Here is a 27841-nt window from a genome sequence, read left to right as displayed (position 1 = left end):
TGTTTTTTGTGTTGAACCTTTTTGCAGGATTGTTGTGCAATTGTAGTCTATGTCAAAGTGTAGATCTGTATGTGTATAATATAAATGTATTGCTAACATTTTATTAACCTCTTAACTAGGGATGTTCGATATTGGCTTTTTTACCGATATCCGATATACCGATATTGTCCAACTCTTAATTTCCGATACTGATATCAACCGATACCGATATATGCAGGGTTTCCCCCCCCAAAAAACGGAATAATTCAGGTAATTAATAATAATAATAATTAACATCTCTTGTTGTGGAATTAACACAACATTATGCATACTTTTGACAATAAATAAAATAAGAATTTGTTCTTACTTGCTTGCCTAGGTAAATGTAAAAAAGAAAAAAAGATTTTTTTTAACCGATACCGATATTTTCCGATATTACATTTTAATGCCAATATCGGCCGATAATATCGGTAGGCCGATAATATCGGACATCCCTACTCTTAACCTCTTAAGCCCAGAGCCCTATTTTTTGAAAATCTGCTTAAAATACATACCTAAGTAAATGGAATATTGCTCCACTTCTACAAAGTCCATTTGCACGTTCTTGGTATCTAGGGACATCTATGGACCTCAGTTAATGTATTCCCAGTGTCAGAAATATTGTGTCTATTACTAGGCTTGCTTAAATTGTGATGAAACAAAGGAGAATATGAATTATGATTTTTCTTTGCAACTTTGACAGTGAATAACACCATCCAGTACCTTCTTGAGATCACGTGTACAAAAAAATCTAAGGAAATGAATAAAGGGAAGATGATTAAACAGAAGGTTTTGTAGATACAGTACTGAATTCTCCCATCCGGAGAAATATTATTGAAATATTATTATAGAATAGCAGGCTTATAAATTACCTTATTATAGCCAATTCGCACATTTATGGATTGTGCCAAATCTTATCTTTCGAATGCCCGAGTTCAATTTGGATTTACATTACATCACATTTACATTTAGTCATTTAACTCAGGGGTTCCCAAACTTTTCAGGCCGCGACCCCCAAATAACGGTGTCAGAGAGCCGCGACCCCCACTATTATAGGCGGTAAAAAAAGGTTTTTTTTAAAAGAATTTGAATAATTTATTTACGTTTTTTAATGGAAATGTATGGTTGAAACATGCAAACGTTCAAACGCACACACACTAATAAGCATTGGAGGCTTTTAACCAGGGCCGGACTAGGGAAATCATTCAGGCCAGGAAATATAGTGCAAATATAGCCCCAGTCAGGCCACTTTTTAAGCAGGGGGTCTGGGGGTCCCCCACCAGGAAATGTTTTGTTACAAAGACTTAATTTCCTGCATTCTGGTGCAGGATTTTTTTTTATTTAAACCGTTTAAATGCCAGTGTTTGTGATGGCATCACAAATTATTGTTAAAAAAACAGGCTAGCATATGTGTGATTAGCAACAACACTGATTTTGATGGATTTTCTTTTTTTTTTAATGTCAGATTGAAAAAAATACAATCTTTTATTCAACTTCAGCCCTGATCATAACAACACATATTCATTTTATAATTCTAACCCTTTAAATGCCAGTGTGTGTGTGATGGCATATATTTGCAATATATCAAATGCAAAGTAGATTTTTCTGGGGGGGATTATTACAGGCTAGCATGTGTCAATGATTAGCAACAACAGTTTTTTGTAAGGGTCCCGCATCCACAAATCACATGTGGCTCCCTTTGTGTGTGTGTGAGCAAGAGAGAGAGAGAGAGAGATAGTTCTCCAACTTGTGTGAGTTGCAGTGATCTCCTGGTTGTTCCCCACCTAGGTTATCTAACTATTGCGCTGCTGCAACTATAGAAACACTGGCCTGACCTGCTTCTAAGTTCCGTGGCCTGACTGCAAATTATTTAGATTTTTTTTGTACCATCAACATATCACCCCCCCCCCCCCCGTCCCGTCACCGCCCCCCCGTCTCCCCCCCCCCCCCCCGACCCCCCACCCCCCCACTTTGGGAACCCCTGATTTAGCTGACGCTTTTATCCAAAACGACTTACAAGTTCTGTACGACAAGTCATCAATCAGGAAGGGCACAACTCTATCAGCTGAGTAACAATGTTCATCAAAGTGTTGAGTAGGACAAGTGCATGTCATAATAATAATAATGCAGGACCTGCTCAGAGGTCTTTAATTGGCATTGGCAATTATTCTCAACACACACACACACACACACACACCGGAACACACACGCATGCATTGTCTGTAGGATCGCTGATGCGATTCGTCTCTGCGATTAACCCATCCCGTCGTCCTTCCCCCCCAAGGGCAGCCGGGAGCAGACAGGCGTCAACGTGGGCCGCGCCAGGGGACCAATCCAAGTGCTCCTGTCCGTCTTCGTCAAGGACGCCACAGCGTTAGCGATCTGTTGTTGTGCGTGTTTTTCCATTGGGTTTATCTTATCGGGGGGGAAACCCTTGCGAGCACAGGGAGAACATGCAAACTCCACACAGAAAGGCCTGGGAGATACCCCACCTGGGTACCTGGCATCATGGAAACCTGGTTCCCAAGCAGGGAATAGAACCCTGGACCTTCTTGCTGTGAGGCGACAGTGTTAACCACTACACCACCGTGTAAGGTTAGTTAGGGTTAGATATATATTATTATTATTATTATTATTATTATTATTATTATTATTATTATTATTATTATTATTATTATTATTATTTTTTATTTTTTTTTTTTTTTTTTTTTTTTTTCAGATAATGGCTGAAGAAGTGCGTCTTTAGTCGACGGCAAAAGATTGGACGGGTTTTGGCTGTCCTAACTGGGGTGGGTATAGTTCATTCCACCATTGTGGGGCAAGGGCTGAGAATAGGCGACTTCTCTTTGATGACCCTTCCGGAGCTTGGATAGGAGTAGGTCTGAGGCGGCCAGAAGATGCAGAGCGTAGGGGTCTTGAGGGTGTGTAGTTAGAGACCATTGACCGGAGGTAGGCGGGAGCGGTTCCCTTGGCCGCACGGTATGCTAGGTCGAGGGCCTTGAAGCGGATTCGTGCAGCAATGGGGAGCCAGTGCAGGTCCCTAAGAAGTGGGGTGACATGGGCCGACTTTGGTAGGTTTGAGATCAGGCGGGCCGCTGCGTTCTGAATGAGTTGAAGAGGCTTAGTGGCAGTGGCCGGGAGGCCAGCGAGCAGTGCGTTGCAGTAGTCGAGGCGGCAGATGACTGTTGATTGGACGAGGAGTTGGGTGGCTTCTTTTGTCAGGAAGGGGCGGATCCTTCTGACGTTGCTCAGGCGGAATCTGCAGGTTCTGGTTGTCGCTGCGATGTGAGCAGAGAAGTTCAACTGGTCGTCGAGGACAACACCAAGGTTCTTGGCGGTCGGGGACGCGGTCACAGCTGCATTCTCGACTGTGATGGAAAGGTCGTCAGGGGGAAGGATTTGGCCGGCAGGTGGAGCAATTCTGTTTTGCTTAGGTTCAGTTTGAGGTGGTTGGTCGTCATCCAGGCGGAGATCCGCTCAGAGATGTGGATATCTGAGGGAAGGAAGGAGAGGAAGAGTTGAGTATCGTCGGCATAACAATGATAGGAGAAGCCATGAGACGTGATAATGTTACCCAGTGATTTCGTGTAGAGGGAGAAGAGAAGGGGTCCTAGAACCAAGCCCTGGGGGACACAGGGTCCCTCTTCATGACACTTGGTAAGAGCGGTCATTGAGGTATGATGTCAGCAATGGCAGCGCAGAGCCAGCCACTCCCATTCCTGCCAGGGCCGCGAGGAGGATCTGATGGTTGACTGTGTCGAAGGCTGCAGATCTAGGAGAATCAGGACAGAGGAGAGGCCTTTCGCTTTTGCTAAGTGAAGTGCCTCTGTGACCGCAATGAGGGCCGTTTCTGTGGAGTGGCCAGTCCGGAAGCCAGACTGATTAGGGTCTAGGAGGTCGTTCTGTAAGAGATACGCAGTAAGTTGGTTGGATACAGCACGTGCATAAGAACAGATAATGAAATCTACTGTATGTACAATAGGTTTATTATTCTGGCCAGAGTGACGCCATTTTGAAACTGATTTCAAATCTGATTGTTGCTAAATGCTCAAATTAGGGGAGACAAACTAACTGCGCTCCAATATATGCCAATAACGTTACGTTTTTTGGTATATTATCCCGAGTAATAAGAGATATAAAAAAATATCATACAGAACCCATTTGCTTTTTTTGACCTAGAGACCTCTGGGAAGTGTATTTCTGAAAAGCTCTGGATGTCCTCTTCAAAATGGCGGCAAAGTAACTACAATTACAGACGGTACATTTTTCAAAATGGTGGACATTCGCGAACTAAAAAACAGAAAACGGAAACTAAAATCTATCGAATAACACTTTAACCTATTGGTAAACAAATGTATTGATGATAATATACATTATAACTGCATTTGTGACATGGTTATGATGTTTATACTTGAATATGTTTGACAAAAAAAACTATAATTTTGTCAGACAGTCTGGAGAACTTGATTTATGACGTGATGTCATTTGCAGTCCGGCCCCGGACCGCACGGGCGGAAGAGGTTAAAAAAGAATTATGATTGAATTCCCAACGTAATTAGCAATTTATTATACTTTATACTTATAGCACATGCATGAGTAGATCTGGTCTCTTTTGAAAGGTCTGACGTTTCTTACACAATAAAGAAAAATCACTTTGAGTGCTAATGAAATAGAGTAACAGAGGTTTGAAAACACTGAAGTAAAAGTTTTGTGTACTCATATTTCTTTTTACTGGTTGCCAGATGCCTGTTTGTAAGTTCCAGCTGAGAGGTAGGAGCTGGACAACATAATGGTTCAATAGCCTGAAGTCTTACAGGTCCAAAGTTTATAAAAAAATCCCACAGAAAATGTATGTTTTACAAAGGTTTTTGTAATGTGTGTACCAGTAAATATTCTGCATGATTATCCAAAATGGCCATCCACTCCCATTCATTCAGAGGCTCTCGTCAAAACAATGGACTTCTTCGTCTTCTTGTGTCACCTTCCCCCACTCTCAGTGCCCGTCTGGGATCGCTTTCAGAGCAGACGCTCCTTGGCTACAATGGTGGTCAATTATTTTCACCATCAGCGGTGACTGGTCAGTTCAGTGACGTGGTCACCAGGGGCGTTTTTAGGGTTAGAAAACATTGGGGGCTTTGATCTGGTCCAAGAAGCCCCAACAGGAGTACAAATATACATATATACACATATATATACATATATATATATAATATATATACTGTACATACACAGGAAAAACTGGGGAGTCATTTTCCCAGAGTAATTATTACGGAGTTATTATTTTCCTCTCAAGTAGTCATATTTACTCCATTTGGGGCATAATCATTGCCTGTGGCCAATAGAGTGAGAGTAAAGTTCCAGAAGAGTTTCTATTGGAGTAATACAGCATTGGTCACGCCTACTATCCATATAATTCCCAAAGGTGCCGACGCCATCTTTCTCTCTCGCCAAGTCCTCGCTTCAAGCTCAGGTGCAGCAAGAGCGCAATACAGCGATATTTTCCTTCTCTTGGATGCCAAATACAAGGTAAGATTATTATTATTATTTGTTAATTTATTAAACAGCAATGTGTGTAACTAATTTGCAACATTACAGCTAAGCCACAGAGCCATCTATCACGATGTTCGCATGTTAGCTGCTATACGTTTGCACGCACGCTATTAAATAAACGTTTTACAGTTGTATGGACAAGTATTCAATTATCAACAGTATTGCTATCAGGGACAGTGCACATTAATCAACATGTCGGTTTTCATGTAAAATGTATATGAGCTAGTGTATAGCCAGAAGCTAATTTCCACCTGTATAGGCCTGAGACCATACCTGTAGACCATGCCTGTAGGCTGTTGTTAAAAGTAGTGATATAACTATATCCATACAAAAACTGACTTATTAAGAACATACAAGACAAGTAGACATAGTACAGGAGATGGAACAATTATATGTTACATGTTGGCGGTTTTTGCTGAAACGGTGGCAGAGACAACGTGTGTTTTACTCTAAATAGAGTCACCGTACATTACAGCTAAGCCACAGAGCCATCTATCACGATGTTAGCATGTTAGCTGCTAGCATGCACGCTATTAAATAAACATTTTACAGTTTTATGGACAATAACTTAAGAACAGGTACGTCGGTGCAACACGAGTATTCAATTATCAACAGTATTGCTATCAGGGACAGTGCACATTAATCAACATGTCGGTTTTCATGTAAAATGTATATGAGCTAGTGTTAGCCAGAAGCTAATTTTCACCTGCATGCGGCTATACCTGTATAGGCCTGAGACCATACCTGTAGACCATGCCTGTAGGCTGTTGTTAAAAGTAGTGATATAACTATATCCATACAAAAACTGACGTATTAAGAACATACAAGACAAGTAGACATAGTACAGGAGATGGAACAATTATATGTTACATGTTGGCGGATTTTGCTGAAGAGACAACGTGTGTTTTACTCTAAATAGAGTCACGTAAATTTGCCGCAATGTGCTGTAGGTTGACTGTTTTACTAGTGGTAAATGGACATAACAAGTTAATTTGACGCACTGTTCGGTTCAACAAGTGTTTATTTGAACCATTGTACTGGGTTGACTAATTTGTGTGTTCTGCCTCCATGTATAATATAATGGAAACTTGTGGAACTATCCTCACAGTAAATTTCACAGAGTAAATTTTACTCAAACTGAGTCAATTTGAGCCCAAGACGTGAGTAAAGTTTTACTCAGTTTGAGTAAAATGTACTCAGCGAAATTTACTGTATGGTGCTTTTGTAATATTTTCTAATTGTAACACTCCTCATAATGCATGAGTTGTTGTGCCCTATATGTATCATCTTAGTAACTGTTATTATTTATTTGCCATCAGATGCAGGCTGTACGTGTTAAACACGTTGACCGGCAGAAATTCATCTGTTTTGAGGGCCAATTGACCTTCACAACTTTTTTGGAGTGTGGTGAGTGAAACATTTTGCACAGCGTGCCGTTGGTTCTCAAAATGGCGTCCGCCTTGATAGTTAGGAACCAAATGGACCCTTATTGGTCTGTAACTATGACTGTGTACAAATGGACCCCAACGTCCATTGTACACCGTCAAGAGTTAAATTAACATTGATTTTACAATATAAATTGGGGTCCCAAAGATACAAATGCCATTAAATGGGTGCCCTTGGAATTAAAATGGTTGAGAATCACTGCTAGAGCCGTACAAATATTGTCTTATGGGGGTCCATGGCACATCTTTTCAAATGGGGGGTCTGTGGGCTAATTGTCAATTTGGGGGGTCCTTGACATGAAATGTTTGAGAACCACTGCCCTATGCAACAACATACTGGGTATCAGTTTAGGCTTTCCCTGCATGTTAATTTAAGCTGTAGGCCTACAGTACAAAGCACAATCCATTTTATTTAGGATAGAGTGAACCAATCAATGTCTTACACCCCTTCCTGACAGGCAGTGACGCGAGCGAGCGTGATTGCGAAAATGATTAAAATGTATTCGTTTCAATCAGACTATCCTGACCTGCCGCGAGCGACAGCAAACTGAGCGGCGATGTCGTTCCCCCCTCAAATATTCGCTCGCTGTGTCTCTAGTTGAGCGATTACGCGGCCGAGTCACGCCCCTAAACACTTTTTATTGGTCAAGAATCGCAGGCTGCTTTGCCCCTGTGTGCTTCCAGGTAACACACACACAGACACACCCGGACACGCGCCGCCTCATATCAGGACAGTGTCGCGCACGATTTCGTCTCCAGTTCGCACGCTCGCTGCCTGTCAGGAACCGGTGTTAAGTATGTCAATTAAGGCTGTCAATCTTCCTCATATGATCACATTTTCAGTGGCTATTTTAATATCCCATTTTATGACATTTTAATTAATACAAATTAAATAAATTGCACAACAGATTTATCAATAAGCTTGTGCAATCTTGTTTTGTCTATAGTTGCCAAGAAATTTGAAATTCCTAGTACCTTGGACTTAAAGGTCTATGATGACTCAAACACTGAAGTCGACGACGAGGCGTTTCAATTTCTTCTAAAAAAACCAGACCTGGGTGTGTTGGAGATTTGTTCACCCCAAGACTCAAATCCTGAAGGTGAGTTGCTAACATGGAGCCTTATAGCCTCATCCATACAGTCCTGGCTGCTTGAAGCCTTTTTACAACATTTCCGGGTTCCCGTTTTTTTCGCTCTGATTGGCCAGGTTATGTGACATGAGCGGCAATCGTGGGACGGCAAGTTTCTACACTGGTTAAGGGCACTCTTCGAAGTTGGTTAAGGTTAGAGTTTGTCTTAGAGCATGGCGATAGAACGCCAGGTAGTTTGCAGGCTGTTCGACGCGGAAATGGGCAAACACGCTATTGGGCGCACATGTCACATGACCTGGCCAATCAGAGCGCCGGAAACGCGGATGCGTTGTAAAAAGGCTACACGTGTCCTGGCTAACCTAAAATGTCACACAGGTACTGTGTATTTTTGTACTTTGAAATGATCTTTGTATATATGCCCAATGTAACGTGTGGATCCTTCCTAATCTAATGTGGTCTTTTTACATTACACTTGTCACAAACATTCCTATCTAATCACACTTATATGTCTACATGATTGTTAGATTCAGTGAGGACCTCTGCAAGCAACTCCAGCAGCCAAAGCTCCGTTCTCAGCTCTGGTGCAGACAATGAGGGGGAGTCTGATGACACCATCATTTTGCAGTCTAGTCCTGCTCCAAGAAACGGTGCTGACCTGACTCGTATCACTCTGGTAAGCTTTGCATATGACTGTTTGAAATGGAGATGGTGACTCTGATAAAGGGGTAGCATGGGCATTGGGGATGGCCAAGTACAATTGGGGAGAAAATGGGGGTGGGGGGGGGGTCATGGTTTACATTTGTCACCTTAACCCTTTCACTGCCGCACAACAGCAGGTTAACCCTTTCACTGCCGCACTACAGAAGGTTAACCCTTTCACTGCCGCACTACAGAAGGTTAACCCTTTACTATCACATACTGTACCACATACTGTATACCACATACTGTATACCACATACTGGTACTAGTGTGGCAGTGAAAGGGTTAAATATACTTGGCCACCAAATGACTGTCTATCCATGTGTGTCCTCCCCCCCCCCCCTTTTTACTCCCGCTTAGATGACTGAAAAGATTCTGAGGGACACAGCTGGAGGAGAGAGGATCATTGCCGATTATGCTCGGACGAAAACCCTAACGGATACCAGAAGACGCGACATGGTGAAGATATTGGTTGCGCACATGGCAAAAGAGCATGGGTAATTATGTTATCTAAACATTACGCACCCAATACACATTTTTGGTTTTTACTAAGATCCTCCTTTTTGCAGAATTGGTAAATGATAAATGGTTATCCAAAGCGCTTTACATAGATTGTGCAGAAGGCATTGGCACAGCAATACTTTTGTTTGGATCTCATACTTGTGTATGTGTGCACTGTAGGACGAGTCCTTCAAGGCGTGTTAAAGAAGACTACGCAAAGGGCATCACTGCCTTATTCCCATACCTGGCCGATCCCCAGGGCAATTTGGGATATGTAAGTACATCAGGGAAAAGTGCAGAGAGACATTTCATCGGCGACTCAGTGCATGTGTGTTCCTGTGGGTCGCCCATCTTGCGTGTGTGTTAAAACTGCATGACAAATAAAGACTTCTAGTCTAACAATTATTATGTTTATAGGTCATTCTTGTTATATAATTTCTAGGGATGTTCGATATTGGCTTTTTTTTACCGATATCCGATATACCGATATTGTCCAACTCTTTAATTTCCAATACCGATATCAACCGATACCGATATATGCAGGGTTTCTCCCCCCCCCCCCCCAAAAGGAATAATTTCAGGTAATTAACATTAGGCTACATATCTCTTGTCGTGGAATTAACACAACATTATGCATAACATTATCCAATCACATGCATGGTACATAAAACACCAACCCCATTACTCCTCACTTCTCTGGAATTGCTTAAAAGGGCTGTGCGGAGTACGATTTCAACTAAATATTTGTTAACATTTCTGTATGCTGACCATTTCTCCTAACCTCAACAATTTAAGAACCACAGATGTCCTACCTGTTGACCTTGATTTTAGCAATTCTTCAGAGAAGGGCATGTGTTAAGTTTTAAGGAGAGAAATAAACACATTTACACATGCCCATTTAAACCAAATAACTTTTTTTTTTTCCTCTTTACTTCTTGTGTTTTAGGAGCAGTATTACAATCCAGTAGATGGGAGTGGGTTTCTGGCATGGAGGGTGAAATCACTTCAAAAGATAGCATCAGAGGGACAAAAGAAGAGCCGTAATGTTCAGCCACTGATCGGTATGTAATTTTGATTGTCCCAGTCCACTGTTTATCTAGCAACTGTGAAGATGGATCATTATAGTAAATGCATATCACTGGAAAGTATTGCAGCAGTATGTGTGGTTTCTACACTGTTACAGGTGGTCCAAGTTCTGGCGACAGAGCCCCCTTCTCTGAGGAAAACCAGCTAACCACAGACACCCAGTTTCGTGAGGCCAGTGCACTGATGAAGCATACAACTGATGAAGCAATCATCAAGGAGAAGATGAAACAGACCTTCACCCATCGCCAAGAAATGATGCATGACCCAATCAAGTCCTCTGAAATATTCACCACCTTTCCACGATTCCTAGACATCACAGGAATGGTATGTGGCTTGCATTAAAGTCTAACTGAAATAAAAAATGACCTTTTTAAACAATTTAGATCACATCCCTGGTCATAGGGTGAACCTATTTAATAGGGCTGTCCCTGACTAAGGATTTGGATGGTCGACTAGGATTGTAAAAAAAAAAAAAAAAACGTATATATATATATTTTTTTTTTATCATTCCATTTGGGCTGTGGGGGGTGCTTAATGTCTGAAGGAGTCAACTGAAGGCTTCTTGTCCTCTGCAAAAGCATACAATTGGTCCACTGATGAAATCCTCTTTCAGTGCCTCTGTGCCTGTTTTCGTAGGCAGTTAGCCTCTGGTATGCCTGCCATTAGCGTTAGCCACGCTTCTATGCCTCTTTTCTTTTGAAAAAAATTATAATATATATATATATATATATATATATATATATTTTTTTTTTTATAATATTATATTCGACTAAGAGGTTGGCCAGTCGACTACGGCCCCTTTCGACCGATTAGTCGACTAATCGATTAATAGGGGTCAGCCCTACTATTTAACAATGTATGACAAAAAAATTTCAACCATGTTTTATTCCATCTTGTCTGCAGATTGAGCAGGATTTCAGTCTGATGTTTGGTGATGACATCTCTGCAACGTTCCTGGAGAAGTGGCCTACTTTCTGCAGGCAGAAAGTCCTTGAACAAAGCCGTGGCCTCACCCAGACCGGCGACCTTCAAGACCTGCTTCAGAATGCTGAATCCACAACAGACACAATAGAACTGAACAATGGTATGCTTGAATTAAAGGAATATAATAATGGAAGGGTGAATTGTTTTTTAAACAAATGGAAACACAGCTTTTAGTCAAATGTATTTCTGATTTTTTTTATTTAATTTTTTGTATTTTTAGCATGGGACAGTGAAATGTCCTCCCTCTTGCTTCTTGTCCACCTCCTGCCACCATCACCTCAGGGACGCAACAAGAGACCGGGAAAGCTCTCAGCCAGAGAAGCCATTGACTCCCTTGTGAAGTTCATAAAGGTAAGGTTACAGTTGCCTATATTATCGGCCGATATTGGCATTCAAATGTGATATAGGAAAATATCGGTAAAAAAAAAATGAATTATTCTTTTTACATTTCTATAACCAACTTTTATTTACCCAGGCAAGTAAGAACAAATTCTGATTTTATTTATTGTCAAAAGTATGCATAATGTTATGTTAATTCCACAACAAGACATATGTAATGTTAATTACCTGAAATTATTCAGTTTTTTGGGGGGGAAACCCTGCATATATCGGTATCGGTTGATATTGGTATTGGAAATTAAGAGTTGGACAATATCGGTATATCGGTAAAAAAGCCAATATCGAGCATCCCTAGTTACAGTTGAATTAAAGTATAAGAAGGATCACTGTTCTGTCTAGGGGTGCACGATATTGATTTGTTGACCCCGATATCGATACCAATAACTTTCTGCTCCTCAAGGTCGATACCGATAACCGATATATATATTTATTGTACTATAATTATAATTTTTTTTATGTATATTCCTGTAGTTTTGACCTAACCAGATTTATCATGACATGAGCGTTACTATATGAACAAAACAAAGCCAAGAGAACAGTTTTGACTCTTCAAATAAAGTGACTATTTATTTTTCCAAATAAATATAATTTGAGTCGATCACAAAATTCACAATCCGTCAATGTCATTAACAATGTGTTTCCCTGAACAACTAAAAACCAACAGGTATTGTGCTTTGTCAGTAGGGATGCTGTTCACATTTGAACCGATACGGTACCGGTACCTGTGAATCGATACCGGTACCCAACGGTACCTTTTTCGGTACTTTAGTCTCTAAAAATGTAATCTACCTACCTCAGTTGTGAGAAGAAAAAAATCCAAACTTCAAATAACCACATTTTCGACCGTTTTTGGCTTGCCTTTGCCCCGACTGCTTTGTTGTTGAATCAAGTCAAATCCTAAATAAGCATATATAGTGCGTGTGAATGTTGACATGAAAAGAAAAAAGTAAAAAAAATATATATATTTTTTTTATTATCAGAGCTGTCAATACTTTTATCGGGATGACGTCATAATTGCTGATATCGGCCTGATAATTATCGTGCATCCCTGATATTGACCTGCATGATTGAAATCATGCAAAGACCACGGTTTGCAAACCGTGACTAATTTTAATAGCAAGACTAATGAAGTTCTCTTGTCACAGACTGGGACCAGTATCCAGGGGCATTTGGACAGCATCACGGAGAGCCTTCAACCCTATCTGCTTGCTGTGGGGACCCAGAGGAGTGTGATTCACAAGTACTTCATTGTGATTGACAAACATGCAATCCCTTGTAAGTCACCAGACTCTCTTGCCTCTTTTGATGAGCTTTTCAAAGCTCATTTTGTCTTTGGTACCTCATACAACCGGGATCTGGCCAATATGTACAACTTCTTGCAAACCGCCATTTACAAGATCGATGCTGCTACAACTAATGTCAACCCCAGGGTTAAAGAGATGAGGGCTCGGATGCTGCACTGATTTCTTTTTTATACTGAGAGGATATTTTATCTCGGGCCTCTGATGCTGCACAGACTTTTGATACTGAGAAGATATTTTATCTTGAGGCCTCTGATGCTGCACAGACTTTTGATACTGAGAAGATATTTTATCTTGAGGCCTCTGATGCTCCAGTGTTTTTTGATAAGATGTTGTGTTTCATTTGCAAAAACTCTCAGGCAAATGCCAATTCACTGATGAGGCACTTAAGGATGATCCACGGACTTTGTTCAGGAAGGACACTTCGTCTTAAATGTGGTCAGCCTGGTTGTTTACATGTCTTTTGCACTTTTTCTGGGTTTCGAAAGCATCTTAAAGCACGTCATCAACCATGTGATGATCCTGGTGAAGGCCGCTCTACAGCTGAACATTTAGCTGAAAGTTATGTTGATGACTTTCCATCAGGCAGTGCCCCTTCTGACCCAGTCCTTCCAGTCCTTCTTAATAATAGTCTTGTAGACAGCTGTGCTGCAACAGTAGCTGAACTTAAAGTGGCAGGTGTAGGTGAAACAATAATCAACTCTTTGGTAACTTCAATGGAAGTGATTGTTGATGATATCCATAATCAAGCAAAACAATATGTGAAGCAGTGTCTATCTTTACAGGAACCTATCAAAAGTGAGGTTGAGTGTAAAATTGATCAGTGTTATGAAGAAATTGAAAATCCCTTTTGTATCTTAAATTCTGAAACTAAGAGAAGGCAATATTTTACAGAGAAGTGGGGAAGGGTAGACCCAGTTGAATATGTCCTTGGTACAAGATTTGATACCCTGCGCAATCGGACTACTGGAACTTATGATCAGGCTGTTGTTACTGATAAATGTGTTTATATCCCAATTTTGAAAACATTAGACTTTATTTACAAACACCCTAATATAAAAGAGATGATGCAGAGTGATTCCAGTTTAAGAGAAGATCTTCTTAATGACTTGTGTGATGGAGAGTATTTCAAGAGTCATCCTCTATTTTCAAAACAGAAGCATGCAATTCAGGTGCAGCTTTTCTATGATGATTTTGAATGCGCGAATCCGTTGGGGAGTAAAAAGGGAATACATAAATTAGGAGCAATCTATTTCACCTTGCGTAATTTTTCTCCAAAGTACAACTCAATTCTGCTTAATATTCATTTGGTCGCTTTATTCCATGCCCAAGACATTAAAACACATGGCTTTTCTAAAATACTTGCTCCACTTGTGGAAGATATTAAAATACTGGAGAAGGATGGAATTAAGGTCCCATTGTATGATCAGCCAGTGTATGGAACTATTGTCCAAGTTACAGGTGACAACCTTGGTATTCACGGTTTGTTTGGTTTCGTAGAATCATTCAGTGCCAGATATTGTTGCCGCTTTTGTCTTGCTGAGAAAGAGGACTTTCAGACGGAATTCAAAGAAGATTCACCCAAGATAGTTATGCGAACTCGAGCACTTCATGCAGAACACTGCCACACAATGGAGACTACTATTGGTCTTCCCTATGTGATGGGAGTTAAACGTTCTTGCATTCTAAATTCCTTGCAGTACTTCAATACATGTGACAATTTCTCTGTCGATATTATGCATGATATCTTGGAGGGCGTGGCACAATATGAAATGAAACTGCTAATACTACACTTGATTAAAAACTACACAACATCAAAGGAAATAGACTTGAGAATTAAGAGCTTTAACTATGGTTACCTGGAACAAAACAACAAGCCACCTGCATTGAAGTTAGTAGAGACCTCAAATGACTTGGGGTTAAATGCAATCCAATCTTGGTGTTTACTTCGCAATCTACCACTTATCTTTGGAGACTTGGTTTGTCCAAATGATCAACACTGGTATTTGCTTCTGCTGTTGCTTCAAATAGCAGATATTGTATTTTCTCCCAGGTTATCAACTGGCATTACTATTTATTTAAAACACTTGATTGCAGAGCACCACGGGTTATTCAAGCATTTGTTTCCCAACAGGAGGCTACTACCAAAGCATCATTTTATGGTGCACTATCCTACATGTATTCGTAAAATTGGACCACTTTTGCATGTCTGGTGCATGCGCTATGAAGCGAAGCATAATTTCTTTAAAAAACAACTAAAAAGCTTCAAAAATATAACTAAAACGTTGGCAAAGAAACACCAAAGTCAAGTAGCATACAATTGGCAGACATTTGATCCCAACAGACTGGTGCTTGGTCCAAGTAAAATGGTAGCATTAAATGTGATGGACAGAGGCTGTGAGATAGCGGAGACTCTTCAGGTACCAAGTGACACCAAGGTGTTAAATGTTAGATGGGCCAAACACCATGGAAATATGTATCGTCCAGGTTTAGTTGTTTGCCTTAAAGTTCTTAGTGAGGTTCCAGTTTTTCACAAAATCCACCGTGTTGTTCTTAAAGATGAGAGGTTACTGTTGTTTACATTTGCACTACAAACCGTGTCTCTGGATGACCATTTTTATGCATTTAAAGTTGTGTGTACTACAGATGGACCTCATGTAGTTGATGTCAAAGAGCTTTTGTTTTACAAAGCATTCGATATACAGATGTCATACAGTGATGACGATTCAAGCTCATTTATTGTTCCATACTGTTTCCTGTGATTTAAAAAAGGAAAAGAGAAAATCACTAAGCTCTTGAACTATTGCACTGGGGATGAACACTATTAGTTTTCTTTTATTTCTTTGGGGTGAACAGATGCTGCTGTCACTTTATATAGAGGCCAAAATGTAATTGATCGATTACTCTCCCCATGAAGCCTTAATTGAAGTCATGGTGATTTCTTTTTGTTGCATTCCTGAGCCAATAATTTGATGACTGGCTTGAATTATTGGCTCAGGAATGCGACAAACAAACAAATCTCCATGAATTCAAGGATTCATGGGGTGTGTAATTGGTAGATTTCTTTTTTTGGGTGAGCTATCCCTTTTTAAAAGGGTGTACAGATGCTGCTGTCACTTTACAGAGGCCAAAATGTAATTGATCGATTACTCTCCCCATGAAGCCTTAATTGAAGTCATGGTGATTTCTTTTTGTTGCATTCCTGAGCCAATAATTTGATGACTGGCTTGAATTATTGGCTCAGGAATGCGACAAACAAACAAATCTCCATGAATTCAAGGATTCATGGGGTGTGTAATTGGTAGATTTCTTTTTTTGGGTGAGCTATCCCTTTTTAAAAGGGTGTACAGATGCTGCTGTCACTTTACAGAGGCCAAAATGTAATTGATCGATTACTCTCCCCATGAAGCCTTAATTGAAGTCATGGTGATTTCTTTTTGTTGCATTCCTGAGCCAATAATTTGATGACTGGCTTGAATTATTGGCTCAGGAATGCGACAAACAAACAAATCTCCATGAATTCAAGGATTCATGGGGTGTGTAATTGGTAGATTTCTTTTTTTGGGTGAGCTATCCCTTTTTAAAAGGGTGCAGATGCTGCTGTCACTTTACAGAGGCCAAAATGTAATTGTCTTTTATTTATGACCTTTTTTCTATCGATTACTCTCCCCATGAAGCCTTGAAGTCATGGTGATTTTTGTATATAATGGAGTTGTTTGCAGAGGGGCTCACTGAATCTAACAATCACGTAGACATATACCAAGTGTGATTAGCAAGAGAGGAATGTTTGACAAGTGTAATGTAAAAAGATTAGGAAGGATCCACACCAAGCAAGTTCTTCCTCAGACGTGTTTTTTTTTTTTTTTTACTATGTTACATTACATTGGGCGTATAGAAACAAAGATCATTTCAAAGTACAAACATATACAGTACCTGTGTGACATTTTGGATGAGGCTAGGCTCCATGTTAATAAGCAACTTGGGGTGAACAAATCTCCAACACACCCATGTCTGGTTTCTTTAACTGAAACGCCTCCTTGTCGACTTCAGTGTTTTAAGTCATCATAGACCTTTAAGTCCAAGGTACTAGGAATTTCAAATTTCTTGGCAACTGAAAACAAAGATTGCACAAGCTTATTGATGAATCTTATTTTATTAATGACCTTTTTTTCTTTCTATCGATCGCCCCTTGAAGTCATGATTCTCACACGCTGTTGTAAAACTGTTTGCATCCCAACTGAAACGCCTCCTTGTCGACTTCAGTGTTTTAAGTCATCATAGACCTTTAAGTCCAAGGTACTAGGAATTTCAAATTTCTTGGCAACTGAAAACAAAGATTGCACAAGCTTATTGATGAATCTTATTTTATTAATTTTTTTTTCTATCGATTGCCCCTTGAAGTCATGATTCTCACACGCTGTTGTAAAACTGTTTGCATCCCAAAGGATATGCCTGCATGTTGCAAATAAAAGTGCATTGTTAAATACTGATTTCTGCTTTGCCCCCGTTTATTTTAAATGTATTATTCCAGAGTAAATTATTATTTAATTCTATATTGAGTGAAATATGATATTCTATATCGAGTGAAATCTATTCTATATTGAGTGAACTACAACTCCATATTGAGGGAATTACAACTCTATATTGATTAAAATACCACTCTATATTGAGTGAAATATGATATTCTATATCGAGTGAAATCTATTCTATATTGAGTGAACTACAACTCCATATTGAGGGAATTACAACTCTATATTGATTAAAATACCACTCTATATTGAGTGAAATATAACTTTAAGTATCTCTATATTGAGTGAAATATAACTTAAAATATCTCTATATTGAGTGAAATATAACTCTATTGAGTGAAAATATAACTCTATATTGATTAAAATACCACTCTATATTGAGTGAAATATAACTTAAAATATCTCTATATTGAGTGAAAAATAACTCTATAGATGTTAGAGTTGTTTTTACTTTATGCTAAATGGAGTAAGTTGGTATTTTGTAGAGTTAAATGTTAACACTAAATGGAGTAGAAATAACTCTGAAGATTTAACTCTGTGACAAGAGTCATTTTCACTCTATCTGGAGTCGGAGCCAATACTGTCTTTTTGGGAGTAAAATTTTACTCAATTTGAGTAAATTTGACTCTGCGAATTTTCCTGTGTACATACACACATATACACCAATAACAAAATAAAAACACAGTTAAGAATCATACACATAAGCAAATAAACAAACAAACAAACATATGCACAGCCTATGTACAAAAGAAATAAACAGTTCATCTCTAGTCTTTACAGTTTTCTTCAATTGCATAAACACTCAAATCAAAAGTATTACACAATTATCAAAACCTTACACTCAAGGAGCAAAATATAGGCCCAGATTTGCACCCCTACAATGTCAGCCTCACACTTTTTGCAAAACAATACACACAGTGATTTGCAAAACACTAAACACACTTGCATTACATTAGACACAGAATGTCAAATCACCACACATATGAGCCAATTGGTTAAACACAGCCATCAGATGCACAAACACACCATTGCTTAATTGTAGATACACCAATCAGGTTTAAGCACTATAAAAATGCAGCAGGTGAGTTCACCTGTCTTCAACCAAAATGGAAGGAGAGTGAAGTACTGTACACAGAGAACGTGAAAATATATACATTCACCAAACACTACACAAGACAACCAATGATGCAGACTGATGAAAATATACATTTTCTCCCATTTTCCCAAATCAGTCAAAATGGAGAATCACAACAAAAAATTATCTTGCCAGATCCAGCTAGGCAAAGAGATAATGTCTAGTATTTTCTGTTAAAAAAATTTCAAAAAAAAATTTTTTTACTGTAATTTTAACCTGTACTGGATACAGTATTTTATGTTTGTCTGATATTTGCTGAGCTTACAGTGTTATGCACATAGTAGCATGAAAACTGGGACATGTATTGTTGTGATTCTCCATGTTGAAATGTTGACTGATTTGGTTATATGGAGAGAACATTTATATTTTCATCAGTCTGCATCATTGATTTGGGTATATGGAGAGAAAATGTTATTTTTTTCATCAGTCTGCATCATTGATTTGGGTATATGTAGATAAATAAATTATATTTTCATCAGTCTACAGCATTGGTCTTGTGTAGTGTTTGGTGAATTTATTGTATATTTGCACATTCTCTGCGTACTTCACTTACAGTACTCTAATCACTGAGAAGTAGAATTGCTAAATGTGTTTTAGGTTAAGCACAGCAGTGTGTGTAACTGGTTCAAACAGAATTAAGTCATATGAAACGTGTGTTTCATATGGTAACAAAATGTAGTTTTTATAAATTAGTGTATGGTTTTGACAAGTGTTTAATTTAGCAAAGGATCTGAGGTGATAATTGTGTGTGTGGTTGTGCTAATTGTGTGTTTTGAAACACCGGGCCCCGTTTTCAAAATCATGCTTAGGCAATCGAAAAAAAAAACTGTATTGTGTGTTTCATTATATACATATGTTTCAGTCTTCTCATAAAAAAAAGATTAGATTTTTGGGTCTTTTCCTGCCTTTGGTCCGCTTTGCATTCACATCTCAAATGAACCGCAGCAGGGTTCACTTGCAAGAGTGAATGAGCTTTCACACCACCCCAAACCAACCGGACTATCCGAGGAAATGAACCAGGGTTCGATTAAAGCTTATTATAGGACACTGGACATGGGTATGGATGGCTCCAGGTGCTGCTCCGTTAAAGTGCACATCTTCAATATATGTACTATTTAAAAGCACAGTGCAGGACACACTCAAAGGTTATCGCACCTCAAAGATGGCAGTGGACATGTATGACAGGACAAAGGCCATATGTAATGGCCTTTGGATTGAGGAACATACTACCAGCCAAAGGAGGAAGCAGAAAAGGATGGACGAGTATGTAGTTGAGTCATCTTGTGGCACAAGCTCAGACCTCAGCTCAGGAGATCAGCTGAGACAGAGACTGTTCTATCCAGTCGTCGACAGAATGCTGCAAGAGCTTGAGAGCAGGTTCTCATGAGTTGGATAACAACTTATGAGAGGCATACAGGCATGTTATCCAGCCTCAGACCAGTTTCTCTCAGTGGAATTGCTGCAACCCCTCGCCACACATTACAATATCCAACTATTGCCAGAGGAGATCACAGTTGCAAAGTGTTTCCTGGTCAGGACAGGCAGAGATGCAGTCCATACTATCTAAAGTGTATTTTCCCTCCTGGATGATAATAATAATAATAATAATAATAATAATAATAATAATAATAATAATAATAATAATAATAATAATAATAATAATAATAATAATAATAATAATAATAATAATAATAATAATAATAATAATAATAATAATAATAATAATAATAATAATAATAATAATAATAATAATAATAATAATAATAATAATAATAATAATAATAATAATAATAATAATAATAATAATAATAATAATAATAATAATAATAATGCATTTGATTTATAAGGCGCAAATCGGTGAATGAAAAAATTATAGGATCAAATGAAAACTACTTACTAAAAATGGATGTTTAAAAGTACTAAAAACCAACAAAAAATACTAAACACTAACAAACATTCAGCACAGACAATGGGGATGCTGACATAAAAAAAAAGTTAAAAAAAAAAAAAAAAAAGGTAAAAAACAATTTTTTTTGATCCGGGGCTAGGAGAAAAACATCCCGGGCTAAAGCCCCGGAAGCCCAGGGCTAACGACGCCACTGGTGGTCACTCGTCCGAATAGCTTGTCAATTGCCACTCGCCGGATGTTTCGTCTTGTAACTCGAGAATGGAATCACGCAATAGGTTGAGTGTGGTAACGATGGAAATGCGGAAAATTCAACTTTCCAACAATTTATTGGCTGATCTGCGAAAACGCAGCCCGGAGCCGACAGACGAGGGCAAAGTGCCGCAACCTGCACATGTGTGTGTGACGGCCCAAATACGGGCCATCCGAAGCATAACAGCATTCTATTTATTTTATATTTTAACCGGCCCTATTGTGGAAATTCCTTTTCCGGTGTTTTGCATTGTTTTTACAAGATTCAACAGGTTTATTTGTCACATACATACCAGGGCATACAGTGAAATGCGAGTGGCCATGCCCGCTTTGATTGTGAAATAATACTAAATAATAAAATAAACATAATAAACAGGTAATAAAATAGACATAAAATAGGCATGATAAAATAGACATGTTAAAGTCATGAGATAATGCAATACAATGTTAGCTACGAATTAAGGCACTGGGTCCTATGTACACTACTATACAATATAAAGTTTTTACTCTATATCCTTATGCTATACTTGCTATTTCTAAACTATACTATACAAGAACCACGTCAGTTATTTCCTTAAAGTGACGAGGACGGACAGGAGCACTTGGATTTGTCCCCAGGACAGAGAGGACATTTCATTGGTGACTTGCATGACAATGTAGCAATGTGTGCTACAAATAAAGAAGTCTTTAAGTCCAGTTTCAAAAGGACTAAAATACAGTATGTCCCTGTTATGTACCATGGGCGTGATCATTCCTGTGTCACTGGGCATGCAGGTGAGGGCTACTAATTAGCTAATTGCTGCTGATTGGTTACCTGCTGGCATGGTTAAAACCAGGCCTTCAGACACACATGCATGTCTGTCTGTGGTTAGAGGGAGAGTTGTCACGTTCTTCCAATCCTTGTACTTTAGTTTATACCAGTAATTCCTTGTTAGAGTAGCATTTTGAGTTTAAGCACAGGTTTTGGTGTTGGTTTGCACATATAGGTTGCGTACCTTTGAGCCAGGGTCGTAACAGTCCCCTTTAAAATAATTTATCCTACTGTACATATGAAATGATTTAGCCTACATACTGTATCTCAGCCAAGGAACTACACAATGCAACAGCAGCATGTTTTTCTTATCTTGACTTGTTTCACAAAACAATACCCCTAAAAGAGTGTTTATTATTTATCATGTTCAAAAGAGCAAAATAGCTGTGTTGTTCTTTCAACCCAGTTTGTTAATTTTGCCTTGTGGTTTTCACCAGGGTACATCAACTGGTCTGGGGTCAGCTGGATACACACACACACTAATGCACACACACAAACACATTCATGCACGCACACACACCCACATTGCACACACACAAGCTTTGTGCCCCTGGTGGGTACTTAATACGACTACATCCCCACGACTACAACCACTGCACCATTATTCAATTTGATTCAACGATTGAGTATTAGGGCCTTTAATGACTTTGGCATCCTCTAGTGTGGTGTATTCCTGGCTGATGGAGACAGAACCCATGTGCTAACTGAGTCCAGACACCAGCAGTAAGCTGGTAAAATGAGTCATTGACCAATACATAAAGCTAAACACAGGTTAATGACCTCTCTCATAAACGGAAAGGAGTAACTAGGGGAATGCGAGCTAATGAAAACACATACTGTAATTAACACGTACTGTGATTAATTCCCTGACACTTAGAGGAGAACTGGGAATTATGTGTTGGTTTACACCTCAGAAGTCACGCTGGGGCAATTTCACAGACTTAAAGAGAAACCAAGCAATGAATGACACACTGCATATAGTACATAGATCAGATCCCTGAATAGTGTACACACACTATAGTGATTCAAGTGTATAAACAGTATAGTGTATAAGTGTATAGTGCATGAACAGTATAGTGTATAAAGTGTATAGTGTATAAACAGTATAGTGTATAAACAGTATAGTGTATAACGTGTATAGTGTATGAAGTGTATAGTGTATAAACAGTATAGTGTAAATGTGTATAGTGTATAAACAGTATAGTGTATAAAGGGTGTAGTGTTTAAACAGTATAGTGTATAAAGTGTATAGTGTATAAAGTGTATAGTGTATAAACAGTATAGTGTATCAACAGTATAGTGTATAAACAGTATAGTGTATAAACAGTATAGTGTATAGAATAGAATAGACTTTTAATTGTCATTGCACAGTATACAACGAAATTTCAGGGGAGCTCCCACAGACCGTAGTACATAATACATACATGAACACATAACACATAACACTGTACATAACAGAATATTTTAAATAATAAAGTGCATAATGGGTGGTAATCAGAGGTTATCAAGTGCAGTGGTAAGTGCATGGTGCACGTGAGGGGACAGTCAATGAGTGTTTAACAGTCTAACTGCTTGGGGGGAAAAGCTGTTCTTAAATCGTGTACTCTTAGCATGTATTGACCGGTATCTCCTCCCTGAGGGAAGGAGCTGAAAGAGGTGATGTGCTGGGTGCGACTGGTCCTTGATGATACATTTGGAGCGGTGGAGGCAGCGGGAGGTGAAGACGGAGGTGATGTTTGGTAGAGGAGTCCCGACGATCCTGCCTGCCGCCTTCACCACCCTCTGTAGAGCCTCTTGCTCTGCCTTTGTGCAGCTGGAGAACCACACAGACACACCGTAGGTCAGCACACTCTCAACCGCACAATGGTAAAAGTTGACAAGGAGATTTCGTGGCAGGCCAGCCTGCTTCAGCTTCCTTAGGTAGTATAGGCGTTGCTGAGCTTTTCCGATCACTGAGGCGGTGTTGGTGCTCCAAGACAGGGTCTCACTCACACTGAGACCCAGGAACTTGAACTCAGTGACCCTCTCCACTACTTCGTTGTTGATGAGCAGAGGGGAGTGGTCAGGCCTTGATCTTCTAAAATCCACTATAATCTCTCTTGTTTTCTTTATATTGAGCGCCAGGTTGTTATTATCACATCAGACTATAAGGTCCTCCACCTCCCTCCTGTAGGCAGACTCATTGTTGTTTGTTATGAGACCCACAACTGTGGTATCGTCTGCGAACTTGATGATGTAATTTGAGGGGTAGGAGGGGGAACAGTCATGTGTGAGCAGGGTGTACAGTAGTGGGCTGAGTACGCAACCCTGCGGGGCGCCGGTGCTGAGAGACAGGGTGGACGAGGTGTAGTTGCCCAGTCTGACGGCTTGTGTGCGGTTTGTGAGGAAGTCCAGCACCCAGTTACACAGTGTATTACACAGACCCAGGGTTTGGAGTTTACTGATGAGTTTACGGGGGAGTATGGTGTTGAAGGCAGAGCTATAGTCGACAAAGAGCATTCTTACGTAGGTGTTTTTCTTCTCTAGGTGTTCTAGGGCGGTATGAAGCACAATGGCTATAGCATCTTCAGTTGATCTGTTCTGCCTGTAAGCAAACTGGTATTGGTCAAAGGAGGCCGGAATGATGGATGTGATGTGTTTCCTGACCAGTTTCTCTAGACATTTAGCAGGGAGGGGGGTGAGTGCCACGGGTCTGTAATCATTCAGGCACGTGACAATTGACTGCTTGGGTACTGGTATAATTGTGGATGTTTTGAAGCATGCTGGGACATATGATAGTAGCAGGGAAAGATTAAATATATCTGTGAAGACCTCCGTCAACTGGTCCGCACACTCCTTCAGTATGCGGCCCACCACTCCATCAGGTCCTGCTGCCTTCCTTGGGTTGGTATTCCGGAGGCAACACCTGACTTCATGGTGGCTCAGGACGGGGGCTGTGCCGCTGGGGGGGAGGGGCTGTACTATTTGGTCCCTGTTTGCTCTGTCGAACCGGTTCAAGAAATGGTTTAACGTGTATAGTGCATGAACAGTATAGTGTATGAAGTGTATAGTGTATAAACAGTATAGTGTATAAAGTGTATAGTGTATAAACAAACAGTATAGTGTATAAAGTGTATAGTGAATAAACAGTATAGTGTATAAACAGTATAGTGTATAAAGTGTATAAAGTGTATAGTGTATAACGTGTATAGTGCATGAACAGTATAGTGTATGAAGTGTATAATGTATAAACTGTATAGTGTATAAAGTGTATAGTGTCTAACGCCTGTCCCGTCTACCTGTCCCCCTGTGAGTTGCCGTCCTGGAGTGCTGACCGGAGTGTCAGACGCCCCGTGATGAAGGCCGGGAGGTTGCGACCCCCTCTGCGTGCCCCCCTGTCTCCGGAGGTCTCGTAGTGGTGACCGGAGTGCCGGACGTCCCACGATGATGTCGGGGAGTTCGCAACCCTCTCTGCGCCGCCCCCTATCTCCCTGTCTCCGGCTGTCCCTGAGCAATGACCGGAGTGTTGAATGTCCCGTGATTAAGATGGGGAGGACGCGACCCTCTCTGCGCCGCCCCTGTGCCTCAAATAGATTCGCTATCAGCTCTATCTTCAATCTTTCAAAATGTTCAGTTGCTATCGCTATCAGCTCTATCTTTAATCTTTCAAAATGTTCAGTTGCTATTGCATGCACTCATCTGTGTTTCATTACACACTTGAGTGCATGCTTACCAACTGTCCGTCTGCAACACTACTATCACCGACATCTAAGAAGGGAGATCCCCCCTTGAATGGCCCTTCTAAGGTTTCTCTCCTCCACACTGCCTGTGGAGCATTTTTACCTATTGTTAGGTTTTAGTGAGTTTTTCCTTACCTTCGCGTGGGGTATGTCTGGGAGTGCTTGCATTCTTTCATTTATTTGCATTTATTTAAAATTTGTTGGACCTTATGGTGTCCTTGTTCTGTTCTTGACTTATTGTTATGTTTTCTTCTTGACTTGTTTAAAGAAGACCTGTACGGCCCATGGGGACATTAACATGTGTTGTTGGGCCTTATAAATAGATTTGATTTGATTTGATTTGATAAACAGTATAGTGTATGAAGTGTATAGTGTATAAACAGTATAGTGTATAAAGTGTATAGTGTATAAACAGTATAGTGTATGAAGTATATAGTGTATAAACAGTATAGTGCATGGGGTCTATAGTATATCAAGTTTATTGTGTAGTATAGTTATTACCATTATTATTATTGTTCTTCTTATTAGCCAAAGGCTACATACGGTGTGGATTTCACAAATCAAAAATCACAATCATAATCATAATCATAATAATAATAATAATAATAATAATAATAATAATTAATTATTATTATTATTAATCTTCTTATTGAAGCATAAAATGCATTAATTTCCCCTCCCCTCTCGCTCTCTCTCTCTCTCTCTCTCTCTCTCTCTCTCTCTCTCTCTCTCTCTCTCTCTCTCTCTCTCTCTCTCTCTCTCTCTCCCCTCCCCCCCCGTTCTGCCAACAACCCCGATATAATTGACTGGAGGATCCCTTAGTGGGATGAATGTGACACACATTTAACCCATGCAGCCAGCGTGCTGTAAAAAGGTCATCTTACAGCCGGGAGGAACACGTCAGCGCTATAAAAGACGGAGCCATGCGGGGGTTAATCCTGTATCATTCACCGGCCGCCGCCACGGCACAGCGGGAATCCATGTGACACATAAAAGACGGTGATTTCCTACAAAGGGTGTGTGAGAATCAATTTTCAACATGGAGACTATGAGGAGTCTACGCTGACCGCCTGTACGTTAATGCCAAGCAAGCAGTGCAAAAATGCTTCCGCATTCGTCACCGCACGCTAGTGCGGTAAAGCGCCCTTCTTTTCAGACAAATGCTACCGTGCGTGCACCGGCGGCGGCGTGCTCGCTCAGGTGCGTGCGTGCGCCGGCGTGCTCGCGCGAGGTGCCCGCGCATGCGCATGAGATCCCGCCTTGAGCGGAGCTCAATATATATAAGTCACCGCCCCTTATTCAGTATCTACCAATAGCTCAATTGGCAAGGACACATGGCTGTGGATCCTATGGCTTGTTTGCTGGCGAGTTCGAATCCCATCGAAAATATTTTTTAACGTGATTTTTTTTTAACGTGTATTATTTCGCCGGTTAAGGTTATTTCGCCGGTTAAGGTTAGGCATGGTTAAGGTTAAGGTTAAGGTTAGGCATTGTTTCGGAGTTGGTTAAGGTTAGAACGGTTAAGTTTAGGCGCTGTTAAGGAGCTGGTTAAGGTTAGAGTTTGTCAAAGAGAATGGCAATATAATTTCTATGGTTAAGGTTAGGCATGGTTTCGGAGTTGGTTAAGGTTAGAACGGTTAAGTTTAGGCGTTGTTAAGGAGCTGGTTAAGGTTAGAGTTTGTCAAAGAGAATGGCAATAGACAGCCTATTTCCGCACGACCTGGGCGCTGGGCGGCGGAAAATGAAAGGCGCATTACTGCATGCCACTACGGTAAATTTTTGCACTGCTTGCTTGGCATAAAGCTACACGCATCCTGACCCACATTGGTTAGCCCCCGCCCCCGCCCCAAAACCCACCCACTCACCCCCCATGCTCCACCTCCCGCTTCCCTCTCCCGGCAGAATGAGTTAAATCCAGTCCAACCACAGGGGTTTGAATAAATCTGCATTCAATTAAAGGATTAGCCACTGTTTAAAAGATGACTTCCTCGCTTCAACAAAAATCCACCAAATGTGTGTCTATATGGACCACACAGTGTGCTATCCCTTACAAAAAAGTAGTATCGAATTTCCAAAAGAGTATCTGGTATTTATAATAATAATAATAATACATAAAATGTGTATAGCGCGTTTCCTAATGCTCAAAGACACTTCACAGAACAAAACAAACAATGCAGTTTTAGTAGAGAAAATAAAAAATAAAAAATATTATAAAAGGTGAGAGAGGATATATATTTTCATAATTCTTTGGTCACGTAGAGTATACAGTATGATGGTAGTGACCAAAATTATTTTTGGAATATCATGATAGGTTTAGATTGGTATTATTTAAGTACAATAGTGGCACTTTTGTATTACATAATGGCTTTATGTACATTATGGCATTACATACCTTTTATGTATGTATGTAAATCA

Source organism: Notolepis coatsorum (genome assembly GCF_963971535.1).
Source record: "Notolepis coatsorum genome assembly, chromosome: 8".
In the NCBI taxonomy this organism is placed as follows: Eukaryota; Metazoa; Chordata; class Actinopteri; order Aulopiformes; family Paralepididae; genus Notolepis; species Notolepis coatsorum.
This window is presented reverse-complemented; position numbering follows the sequence as displayed.